The sequence below is a fragment of the Aythya fuligula genome, chromosome 19 (genome assembly GCF_009819795.1).
Source record: "Aythya fuligula isolate bAytFul2 chromosome 19, bAytFul2.pri, whole genome shotgun sequence".
NCBI classification, from domain to species: domain Eukaryota; kingdom Metazoa; phylum Chordata; class Aves; order Anseriformes; family Anatidae; genus Aythya; species Aythya fuligula.
Genome location: NC_045577.1, coordinates 4,695,310 through 4,706,515, shown reverse-complemented (window position 1 = coordinate 4,706,515; position 11,206 = coordinate 4,695,310).

Sequence of the window (11,206 nt, the reverse complement as noted above, 5' to 3'; positions counted from 1 at the left end):
GCATGTTTGATTACATTTCTAATGCTGCTGCCGCCCCCGGGGGCCGGGAGCTGGGAATCGCTTCTCCACCTGAACGCGGAGGATGCGGAGAGGCTCCTGCGTGCACCGGCCCCGAGAACAGCCGGGAAGCCCCCAGGGGGCTGAGATGCCTCCAGGAGCACAGCTCAGGGCAAACACCACCCATGGTGCTGGGCAGCAGCTGCCCCGTGGTGCTGGATGAAGCTGCTCCTTCCAGCCCTCCCCAAGACTCGCGCTTGGCTCTGGTCAAGCTCCCATCGTTTCCACGATCCCTTCTCCACCCTGCAGCTCACACCTTCAGGACAAACGTGGGTTTTCCTGCAGAGTCAGGAGCCGGGATCTCCAGCCCCAGGTTGTGACCCACCACCGGTTTGGGACCAGCAGGGTCCAGGTCATCGCTGCACGCTGCTTGTACCCCGCAGGTAAATCGCTCACGAGGTGGGGCATGGGATGTGTCAGGCTGGAAGGGGCCCAGGAGGAGCCCTGGCTCCTCTCCCTCTTCTTTTGTGTGTGCAAAAGTTATGAAAAAAAAAAAAAAAGACAAAAAACAACAAAACCCAACAAACCAAACCCAACTAGTTCCTCAGCTTCAGTTGGACGGAGGCCCAAAACACAGTCTGGCGAGGCCTCACGCAGCGCAGATGGAAATCCTATATGGGGCTACTGACTCACTGCACTAAAAACAACCCGGGAGGCGATGGTAAAGGGGGTGGCAGCTCCCAGAGAAACCCTCCCCGCGGGCCCTGGTCCCCTGGGGGATGCTCCGGGTGGGGACCGCTCCCAGTGAGAGCCGTGGCAGGTTGAGGAGGGGATGCGATCGACTGGGGCTCCTGGTTACTGATTTCCCATCCCTCCCCGATGCACGGAGCTTTTCAATCCATCCAGGTCATGGCCCGCTTGAGTGGGGCCAGCCAAGGGTTTGACACTAACGATATGTTAATGAGGCCGGGCCAATCAATGCCCCCTTAACCAGGTGATCAATCCCCACTGTCGGTGTTCCTGGTTTCGGGCTGCGCGGGAGCATCCATCCCCTTTGACAGTGAGGGAGTCTCTGAACTGGCTTGTGATGGTGGGGCCAGACTTATTAGGGTTTATAATTTAAAAAATAATAATTAAAGAAATTTAATTTATCTTTTTGTGTGTGACTGGAGCATCCTTTTGAATCCAAGTGCTGCTCTCTGGCCTGGTAATGAGTCAAAGCGCGTTGGCAGCAGGGGTTTGGGGCACATGGGCCAGGTGGAGGGGATGGGGATGCTGCACCCCCAGACCCCATCAGCATCTCTCTCCCCTCCGCTTCCCCTGCTCAGTTTCGTGCCACCAGCGAGGTCCTGCAGGGCTGGTGCTGTGCCCTTGGGCGTCCTCGCATCTGCCCCAGCCGCTCCTGCTTCTCACCCAGCACCTCCCTGGCAGGAGACATCCCAAATCCTCTGCCATGGGTCACGTCACCACCAGGGTCACTGGGACGTGGCTCATCCTGCACCAGCAGAGCCACGGGCACCTTCGGCAGCTCCTTTTGGGAGCTTTCACACCACGGCCACCCGCGCCGCTGCGTCGGCAGCGATGGTTGAGGCTCCGCGGCGCAGACGTGGAGGCGGCAGCGAAGCTCTCCTACGGTACGAGTTCCCCCCGTTAGTCATGCAGCTCTGGGATGTTTACATGCCTCTCTGATTTAGTTGAGGCAATTGCTTTTAAGGGCTGATTATTTATGGATCTATAGTACACAGTGCCAGCGGGAATAAATTTCCCCATCTAAATAAGTTATTTTCCCAGCACGACGCGCTCCCCTTGCAATAGATGCACCCACCCCTTCATTGCCCAGCCCAGCACAGCAGCAGGCGCCTGTCAGCACAGTGCAGCTCATGGCACGGCATGGCACGGCATGGCACGGCACAGTATGGCACGGCACGGCGTGGTGCCTGCTCCTCCTGCTCCTCCAGCCTGGGCTTCCCACTCTCCTCCCTGCTGGCTCAGGTGCCTGCCACAAAACGGTGACTTTTGGGGGGTTTTCTTCTCCCATCTTCTCTAGCAGCTGTAAGCAGATGCACAAGAAACACTGGGAAAAGGGCAGGGGCTTTGATCCCCTCTGATATTTTCTATCTCAGCCCTATGATTGTATTTCAGTGTCGATTATTTTTGGCTCCGGGAATTTCCTGAGCTTGATGTGGTTCGCCCATCTCTCTTTCAGCTTCTCACCCACTCTCCTCTTGCACCTACGTGAGGTGTTTTTTTTCCACCTCCATCTCCCTTGTGCGAGGATTTCGGCAGCTCGGCTCACCCCTGCATGGGGAAAACCCTTGAGCAACCTCAAGTCCTTGCACCACAAAATCCTCTCCTCCTCATCCCCATGTGCCACACGAAGCCTCCCCTGCACCTGGGCAAGGCTGGGTGCTGGGCAAGGCCACGGGGTGGTACCAGAGGCAGTAAAGATTTGGATGTGTGTGGGGTCGAGGCACCGGCTGCTGTTCCTGGCAGGTCAGTTATTCCTAAGCGCCTTCCCCATCTACCTGTCAGCCCCAATATTGTTGTTAATTGCAGCGCACATCCAGGTTCAGCTAATGCGATGTGAGTGCCCCGCTGGCCTGTCATTAGCAGCAGAGGCCGGGGCTGATGTGATTACGGGTCCTGATGTCCTCGCCCCCGGCCCTGCTGACCAAGGAGCCAGCGGGGGCAGGCTCCAGCCCCAGAAGTTTGATGTCACCCGCGGAAGGACGCTGATTCCTGGTGCAAAGCCAGCACGGAGGCAGAAATTAGGTCCAGCAGGATGGCTGATAGCAGGTCATTTCCTTGTGCTGCGATGCTGTAATGTTTTTGATCCCCAAATCATGCTGGATTTATGGCTGTGATGTCCCTAGACCTGGCAGGTAACACCCATGGATGGGACCATCCCATTGCAGCCACGCTCTGTGGCAGAGGGTGCACCCCAGCATTTGGGGACACCCCTGGGCACCAATATCGGCCCCTGCTTGTGTCCATCCCATCCTTCTCCCCCCAGCACCCTTCTCCTGGGACTGGAGTGTCCCCAGTCCCGGCTGTGCCCCGGCACTGCTCTGATTCCAGCCTGGAGATGGCATCACCCCTCTAAGGGCTGAGCTCTGCCTTATCTCTGTGCTCACCCCAGGTGCAGCTTTCCCACCAGCGCGCTCCCTTCATCAGTGAGAACTGTCTTTCCTTAACACTTATTAAGCCCTAATTTTCATCTTATTCTTTACTACAGAGTCATTAAGCCGGTGAGGAATTAAATGAGGTGAAATGAAAAGAATTGAAAGAAGACTGGAGGGTCTGGGGGGGTTGGCTTTTATTTTTTATTTTTTAAAGACACCAGAAAATAATCTCCCTGGATTAAACGGGGGACTGCAGAAGGGCACATAAGACTTAATGAAGAGGCTCTAATTAAGAAGCAGCACCACGCGCCCCCGAGGCATGCTGTCTGCAGAGGTGGCCACGAGACCAGCCGGCCCCGTCGGTGAGCACACATGGTGTGAGCACCGTGGCTCTGAGAGCGAGTGAGGGGTGCCTGGTGGCAATGGTGAGGCCTCCAAACACAGCCTCTGCTGGTGGCAGCGCTCTTGGTGCTGGAGCTTTTTGGGGAGAGACACATCTCTGTGCTTCTGGGGTTTGTGGGGGGCTAAACACAGCGGGGTGGGTGCATTTAGGGCTGTTAACTGGTGTATTAGTGCATCAGTATGCATTAGTATAGTATATAGTGTACTTGTATTATTTTAGTTGATATTTATATTAATAAATGAGCATGTTTAGGGTGTGTATCGATAGATCCACACATGTAAAGCCATTGGGTTCACAAACAGCCATCAGCCTGTGAAGTCACCACCAGCTCTTTCCTCCGAGGGCAGCTTTCTGCCAGCCTCATGGAGCCTGCACATGGGGTTTTTGGGGCGCTTTGGACTCAGAGGTGGCAGTGTCCGTCTGCCTGTCCCTGTCCCCGCCGTGCCTTTGCTCTCCCTCCCCTGCCAGCCCTGGGCACGGCGTTCCTCTGGGACCGGCTGTCTCTGAAGCTGAACCAAGCATCCAGACCCCTTTTCGCCCCCATTTCCTGACCCTCCCAGTGCTGTAGCCACTGGGCAGAGCGGGGAAATCAGCTGCCGCCGGGGCAGCTTGCACCAGCGCGCCGCTTTTGTGTTCCTATTGTTTTTTCCTCAGACGGCATTAAAATAAGGGCTATGCAGAGCAATGTCAAACCTGCCGAAGGAATCCCAACTCTCTGGTGACTTCATTAGCTCAGGCGCCTCCAGTCAGCGGAGGCACGGGGCTTGATGAGCATGCCACGGGTTTTCTGCTCTCACCCTCTCACATGCACCAACCTCATTAACGGGGAGCGTGGCACGCTCAGGAGCCCCATTTGGGTGCTGTCCCCATGCGTTTCGTTGTCCTTCCCGACTCACTGCCCTGCCACCTCCAGTGCCACCAGCACAGCACGCAGAGCCCTGCTGTGATTGCGGGGATTTGGGACCCAGCATCCCCTCCCCAGCACTGCAGAGGGGTCTCGGGGACCCCAAGACGTCTGGCCCCAAGGCAACAGGACCGTGTTTGCATCACGTCTCTCTCACTGGTCTGCACTGGTGGTACTGGTTAAGAGCCACCTCCATGCACAGGGAGATGTCTCCGTGAAGCCCCCCCAGCCTGGCGTTCCCGGGGCCCTCTCCTGCTTCTCGCCTGCCTCATGGGTGTGGGTTTGTTGCCTCCCCACCTCCCCCAGCCCTGCTTCACAGTCAGCATTCCCTATTTACATGGTGACCCCGCTGGTCTCCCATTCATTTTGATGCATTCAGGATCGTAAGAGGCTGTTATTTTATGATGGATTAACGATGCTGTATTTGCTTTTAGCCTGTTTTACAGTGCCCCAAGTGCCTCAGCTATAACTCTTCTGTTTATTTGTTTTATTATCCTAACAGGCTGCTCCTGGAGGTTTCTGCGAAGACACCCGCTGTCCCCACCACGAGCCCCTCCGGAGAGGCTGGGGCAGGGATCCCACCCCAGGAGAGGTGCAGGCTGTGGTGTGTGGGGTCCAGCTGGGTGCCCTGAGCACTGCAGGATGCTCTGCAGGCAGGGGGGAGGCAGCTGGGGATGTGTGTGTGGGGGAAATTGTGACTGCTTTTGTCTGGCATCCGTCTCGATGCGTCCTCCTGCCCGTGTGCAAGGAGCCAAGGGCTTAGGAGAGGAGGTGTGGAGCTGGCACCGCTGCAGGAGGTCACATCCATCCCCTCTGTCCTCGCTGCTGGGGCTCTCCTCCAGCCTCCCCTGGGCACATGTGCTGCTGGACACCCCTTTGCTGCCCAGACAAGGCGTAGGTGAGGTTTGGCTGGAGGGCAAGCCCAGCTTCGTGGCTCTCCCACCTTCAGGGTGACCTTGGTGGCAGCCCTGGACCCGCTCCTCCACCGCCTCCCTTCCACGGGCTGCTCCTCTCCATCCTCGCGTGGTCCCCAGGGGCTGGTGTAGTTGTGGTGAAGAACCTGAGCACTAATAACTCCCATTAGCACCTTTTGGCTGATGGACGTCAGCGCCGAGGGCCAGATTCAATTTCGGCTGCAAGCCCGACTGCTCATTTCCAGTTGCAAAGATCAACCGGGAGCTTCGGGGATTAGAGCGGTGGGTGGAGGGGGAAACGAGAAATGAAAGAGGAAGATAAACATAAAAGTCACACAAAACAAATAGCTGGCAGTAACTCCATTAAATCAGGCATTTTAAAAGGAAATATTAAAATATTAACTATGTAATTAAGTATTTATTAATTAAAAAGGAAGCCAGCCGCATTAAGCTGAGCACAGCCCTAATCATGCGCAAATTCTTGTTTAGCTCAGCTGCCCGTTCAGCAGAGCTGGGACCCAGACCTCGACCTGGCTCCCTGAGACCTTGGGACCGGGAAGCAGATTCCCAGTGAACGTAGAAGGGGAAAAATCCCCTTAACGGCCCCATTTTTCCTGCCGTTTGGGGTGTCCAGCAGCACACCATCCCTGCTCAGCAGTGGGGCAGCAAGAAGGGACAGGGCTGTCAGCTCCGGTGCTTGGCCTCACAGGTTCTGCTGGGGACGGTTCCTACTTATTTTATGACATCTCCTGAAGGTCTTTCCCAACATGGATGATTCGATCATTGTATATCGCACGGGGGGATGATCAGATTAAATATTTGGAAGCAATTTTGTGGAGAGGGCGGTCAGACGTTGGAACGGGCTGCCCAGGGTGGTTGGTGGAGCCCCCATCCCTGAAGGTATTTAAGAACGGTGTGGACGTGGCACTAAGGGACGTGGCTTAGTGATGGCACTTGGTGATCCTGAAGGTCTTTTCCAGCCTGGGTAGTTCTGTGATCCAAGAGTGCTGGGGCCAGCGCCCTGCTGGTTTTGGCACCCTGATCCCCAGGAGGTGAATCTTTAAATCAGGGACTGCGACGTCTTAGAAAATGGCCCGGGGGAGAGCTCAGCACCCAAGCAAACGTCCAAAGGGAGACCTCAGCACCCAGCCAGCCACCGCTCAGGTGGGCTGCACCTTCTGGGCAGTGGGATCCCATCCCAGCACCGTTCCTGGCTGACGTTTGGCAGGAACCCCTCTCCCTGCTGGACATTCCCAGGTGTCCCGCAGCCACCCCGTCCCCACGTGAGGACCCGGTGCCACCAGCCCCGGAGCTGTCACTCGTGCGGCGATGCCGGGGTCACATTGAGCCCTCCCGGCCCCGCAGCGGGCAGCGGGAGCTGTCTGCTGCCTCTGACAACTCATCCGTCACGGAGCAGGGCCAGCGGCTGCGAGATGCCACGGAAGGGAGAGAATTAAAAGAGGGAGAGAGAAAGAGCAATCAATACATTATTTAACAGCGGGAATGCAAATGACAAAAAATTAATGAGGCCTCTCCCCCCCTCCCCGCCCCCTCCCCCAGCCCTCCTTTGCAGTGAGATTGCTGACAAATTCTCTGGAAAATATCAAAACAGCCGGAGGGTGTAACCTGCCAGAGTGATGCACCATTATCTATTATTGATGGAAACCTTGACAAGTTCCCTTTAAAAAAAAGGAGAGAGAAAGGGAGGGAGAGAGGGAAAAAAAAAATGCATCTAATCTTTGTTTTAAAGCTACAGTTGCTCGTTTTCTCTCCCCCGAGGGTGGACGAGCTGCAGAAGTCCTCCCGGCACGGCTCTGCCCAGCGATGCTCCCAGCCTGCGGGCTGGGATTGATGGGGATGTGAGGCAGGGTGGTGGTTGTTCCCTCCTCCCTCAGCCCCACAAAGAGCCTTTTAAGCCTCATTTAAAGATGCAAGGGGGCTGAGCTGACGGAGATGGCACTCGGGATTGTGTTTGGGGAGAATTTGGGGCGCCTGGAGCGGGGGGAGCAGAGGATCAAAGGAAGCCCGCAGGAGAGGCTGGTCATGGGATAGGGGCTGAATTCCTTCTAGGAAAAGAGACTAGGAGAAAAAATAGCCAGCAAGTCCCCAAAGTGAGTCAGAACCACTGCTGAGTGCCAGCGAGGCAAGAGACCCCAGGAGCCAGCAAGCAGCAGCTATCGAGCATGCTGGCGAGCGACACACTGCAGGGATTAATACTTTATAAATGTCACTGGCCTCCTGACAGGCTCCTCTATAATCCTTTTCTTCAGCCTCTTACAGCAAAACCCTCCAAACAACCCGCGTCCCTCCTCCCACCTGTTCCACCGTCCCCATGCCAGCATCCCTGCGCCGCCTCGCCCTGAGTTGGTGGCCTGGCTCCCTTTTTACTCAGGCTCCTCTTTCCAGAGCTCACCACCAGGAAAGCAGCGCCCTTCACCGTGCCTCAGTTTCTCAGGGCACACATGGAGACAGCTACGGGCACTCTCGGTGAGGGCCAGAGCTGAAGGGCACGACGCTGGTGCCAACTATTTTTATTCACTGCTGCTTTTTTTATGGCTCCTCAGGTGCCTTTCTCTCATCTCACGGCCGAGTCCCTCAAGGACGCCGAGGGATCTGTTCCAGGCAGATGCTGAAATCCAGCCCCGACATCCCAACCCGCCGGCTGGGAGCTGCAGGAATTTCCCCCGGAGATTTGTTTCCCTGCCTTGATGTCCCGTGTCCAGCAGAGCCCACCTCAGAAACCCCAACGAAGGTACAAGCTCCTGGGCAGGACAGCCTGTACCCCCCTCAGCGGGTGCTAGTGTTACTCTGATTTAAGTCCCAGCAGTGCAGGTCCTCCTGAAGCTATACGGCCTCGTGGCCACGAGTCCTGTGGCTCTGCCCGTTGGGGTTCCCTGTTCCCAGTTTGGGAGGTGTTGTCCTCTCACCACGTTGACATCTCTCGTCTCGGTGCCACAAGGGCACAGCTGCTCCCCTCTCCACGCCAGCCGTTGCTTTGTATGCCTCTGCCGTGCCCTCCTTATCGTCACCTCCATCCCATCCCCTCTTAAACTAAATAGTCCTAAAGCTTTTTAATCTCTTCTCATGGATTATTGATACTATTTGTTGCACTCCTTTGGATCTTTTCCATTCCTGCTGTAGCTGTGCTGAGGCAGGGTGATGAGAGCTGACTCCTGCTGAAGGTGAAGTTGACAGAGTCACAGAGTCACGGCGGCGTTTTCAGCTTTGCTGCCTCTCCCTCACTGCCAAATCCCGCTGGCTTTGGGGAAGGGGCAGCTTCTGCTCATTGTGTTGTGTCCCTGAACCTGTCAGCAGCGATCCCAAGCTCTTCCCTGTGAGCTTGCTGCGAGCTTAGACCCCATCCATGAGCAGCAGGAGCTCAGTTTTATTCCCTGGGTGCTTGTGTTGGAGTTAGGTGATATCCACGGTCACGGTGGGGCTGGGTTTGGGCTGGCGTGGGTGCTGAGGCAGCGTCCCCTGGGCAGGGGGTGGCAGGCAGCACACAGGCACCAGCTCAGCCAGGAGATGGCCAAATTCACACCCAGCTCATCTGGGGCCCTTGCAGATGGTGCCACCTGCCTGTTCGTTGAGCTTGTGGGGTGTCCCTGCTCTTTGTGCTCACCTGGGTGCTTCGTTAGTTAAATCAGTTAATTTTCTTGGTACAGGTAGGTCTGTGATGCCCTGATTTACCCCCTGGGTCTCCGTTAGGGTAGGGTTTGGCTTGTGCTGCCTTTCCAACCTGCTGGAAGGGCTGCTGAGAAGTTTTGTTTTCCTCCCGTCCCAGCTGCAAGGAGTTGAGCCTCGATGTCCACCCAAAGTGCTGCGTCTGGTCCCATCTCCCCATGCAGGCTGAAGCACTGAGGACCAGAAGAAGAAAAAGATGAGAACAAAGACAGTAACAAACTGGAGAGGTGGGTGCTGAGATGCTCCAGATCCTGCAGGGGGGCTCCTTGACACACCTTGGGCAAGGAAAGCCGCTCTTCGTGGAGCCAAGGGTCACCCCCAGGCCAGCTGCAGGGGACAGAAAGCAGCCAGCACGGTCACTGGGGTGCTGCAAGCGCTGCATCCAGCCAGAGCATTGTTTTTGCTTGTCCACTCTCTGTCTGCTAAAGAAAGCTTTGTCTTTAAGTGGACTTAACAGAAAGTTTCTTTCTCTGCTTCTAACTTCATGCAAAAAAAAAAAAAAATAAGAAGAAGAAGAGTATTCCAACATAAAGTCTCAGACAGAATCAGAGGTCAAGTTTAAAAAAAAATGAAAAGGAGGAGGGGAAATGACACTAAACAAACCCTTGGTGCTGGCTTGACGACAAAGAGAAGCGCTCTGGGCTGAGAAATAATGGTTTGAAGTTCGCATCATTATCAGGGCTACGTGCCCCACATTTGCAATGCTGTCTGAAATGTATGCAAGCTGGGATTTGTGGTGTCACTGCACCAGCATGGGGGCTGGCCAGTCCCTACTTTGGGGACAGGACAACCAAAATCCAGACTGGCTCGAGCCATTTCAGCTCACTATCCCGTGCATTGCTGTGAGGACCTCAGAGGGGCTGGGGGAGGCTCGTTGGATAAGCGTGGTGCTGGCTGCCCAGCGGCTGCTTTCTCGGAACTGCAGTCCAGAGGAGTCTGTGCCTTTCTCTTCTAGCTGTAGAGGTGACAGAGCCCTTTTACAAACGGGGAAACTGAGGCACGGGGCTGGCAGAGAGAGGGAGGCAGAAGCTGGGCTGTCACCTCCAATTACGTTTCTCTCTGGGTGACCTCTGCTTCCATAACGCGATTTTTATTATTTGACTTTGGAATATTGATTTTGATTTCCTTTTTTTTATTTGTTTTGGTTTCACTCTTTCCTGCAGGGAGGGATTTGGGTCACCTTCAGCTTCTGTAGCGGGAGGCAGGCGGGGTCACTTGTCCAAGGGAAATGGCCTGGCAGAAAAGCCAGGATTTAGAGAGCGCTTGCGTATGGAGCAGTCATGGGACCTAGGGCTGTGTTTGTGTCTGAGGCCCTGAATCAGGCCCCTCCATGCACTCCCTGGAGAGCTGCTGAGCCCCCTGAATCTCCATGAGTCCCCCAGGCCACCCAGCCACTCGTCTCCCCCTCCAGGAGCTCCTTCATGAGGCAAACATGAATCTTAGAGCAATGGAGCAGAGCTGGACATGGAGTGCCCCATCTCCATGCACAGCAGCACCAGCGTTGTCATTCGGACCCATCGCTTCTCCAAACCAGCTCCTGATTGAAAGGGTTTGCCATGGAGTCGTGTCCAGCTTCCTTGTGTCCCTCCATCTCCAGCAGCACCCTGTAACGATGCTTCAGAAGGAAAAACTCAGTTCTGCCAGGCAGGGCCTAAGGTAAATTCCCCCCAGACCCAATGACTGCAAGACAAGGGCAGTGCTGCCACCCCAACCCTGTGGGAACAGCAGCAGTTGGTGGTCGGAGAAAATTCTGCATGTTTTCATTTATTGTTTATTATTTTATTTCCCTTTAAATTTTATAGCTCCAGCTCCAGTGCCTGTCCATGGCCCCTGTGATGCGGAATGGCAGCAGCTGATGTGCAAGCTGTGCTTGCACATGGATGGGGACTGTGTGTGTCTCTGAGAAGATATACTCAGAGTTTGCAAGCGAAACAGCTGCAAGCACTGACTGAAAGCTGGGAGGGCTCTTTCCACCTTCCCCCTCCTCAGCAGCAGAAACTCCAGGGCCAGGCCACAACCCAGGACTGAGGTCTGGCTGCATCGGCTCTGCTTGGAGCTGCTGCTCTCTGGGGACAGCGGGGAGGACAGGCCACCCGCTCAGCAAAGCCAGCAGCCAGGATCCTGCCTTGCACAGCAGAGGCCTTCACAGAATTACCTGCCACCGCCTCAGTAACCTCTGAGA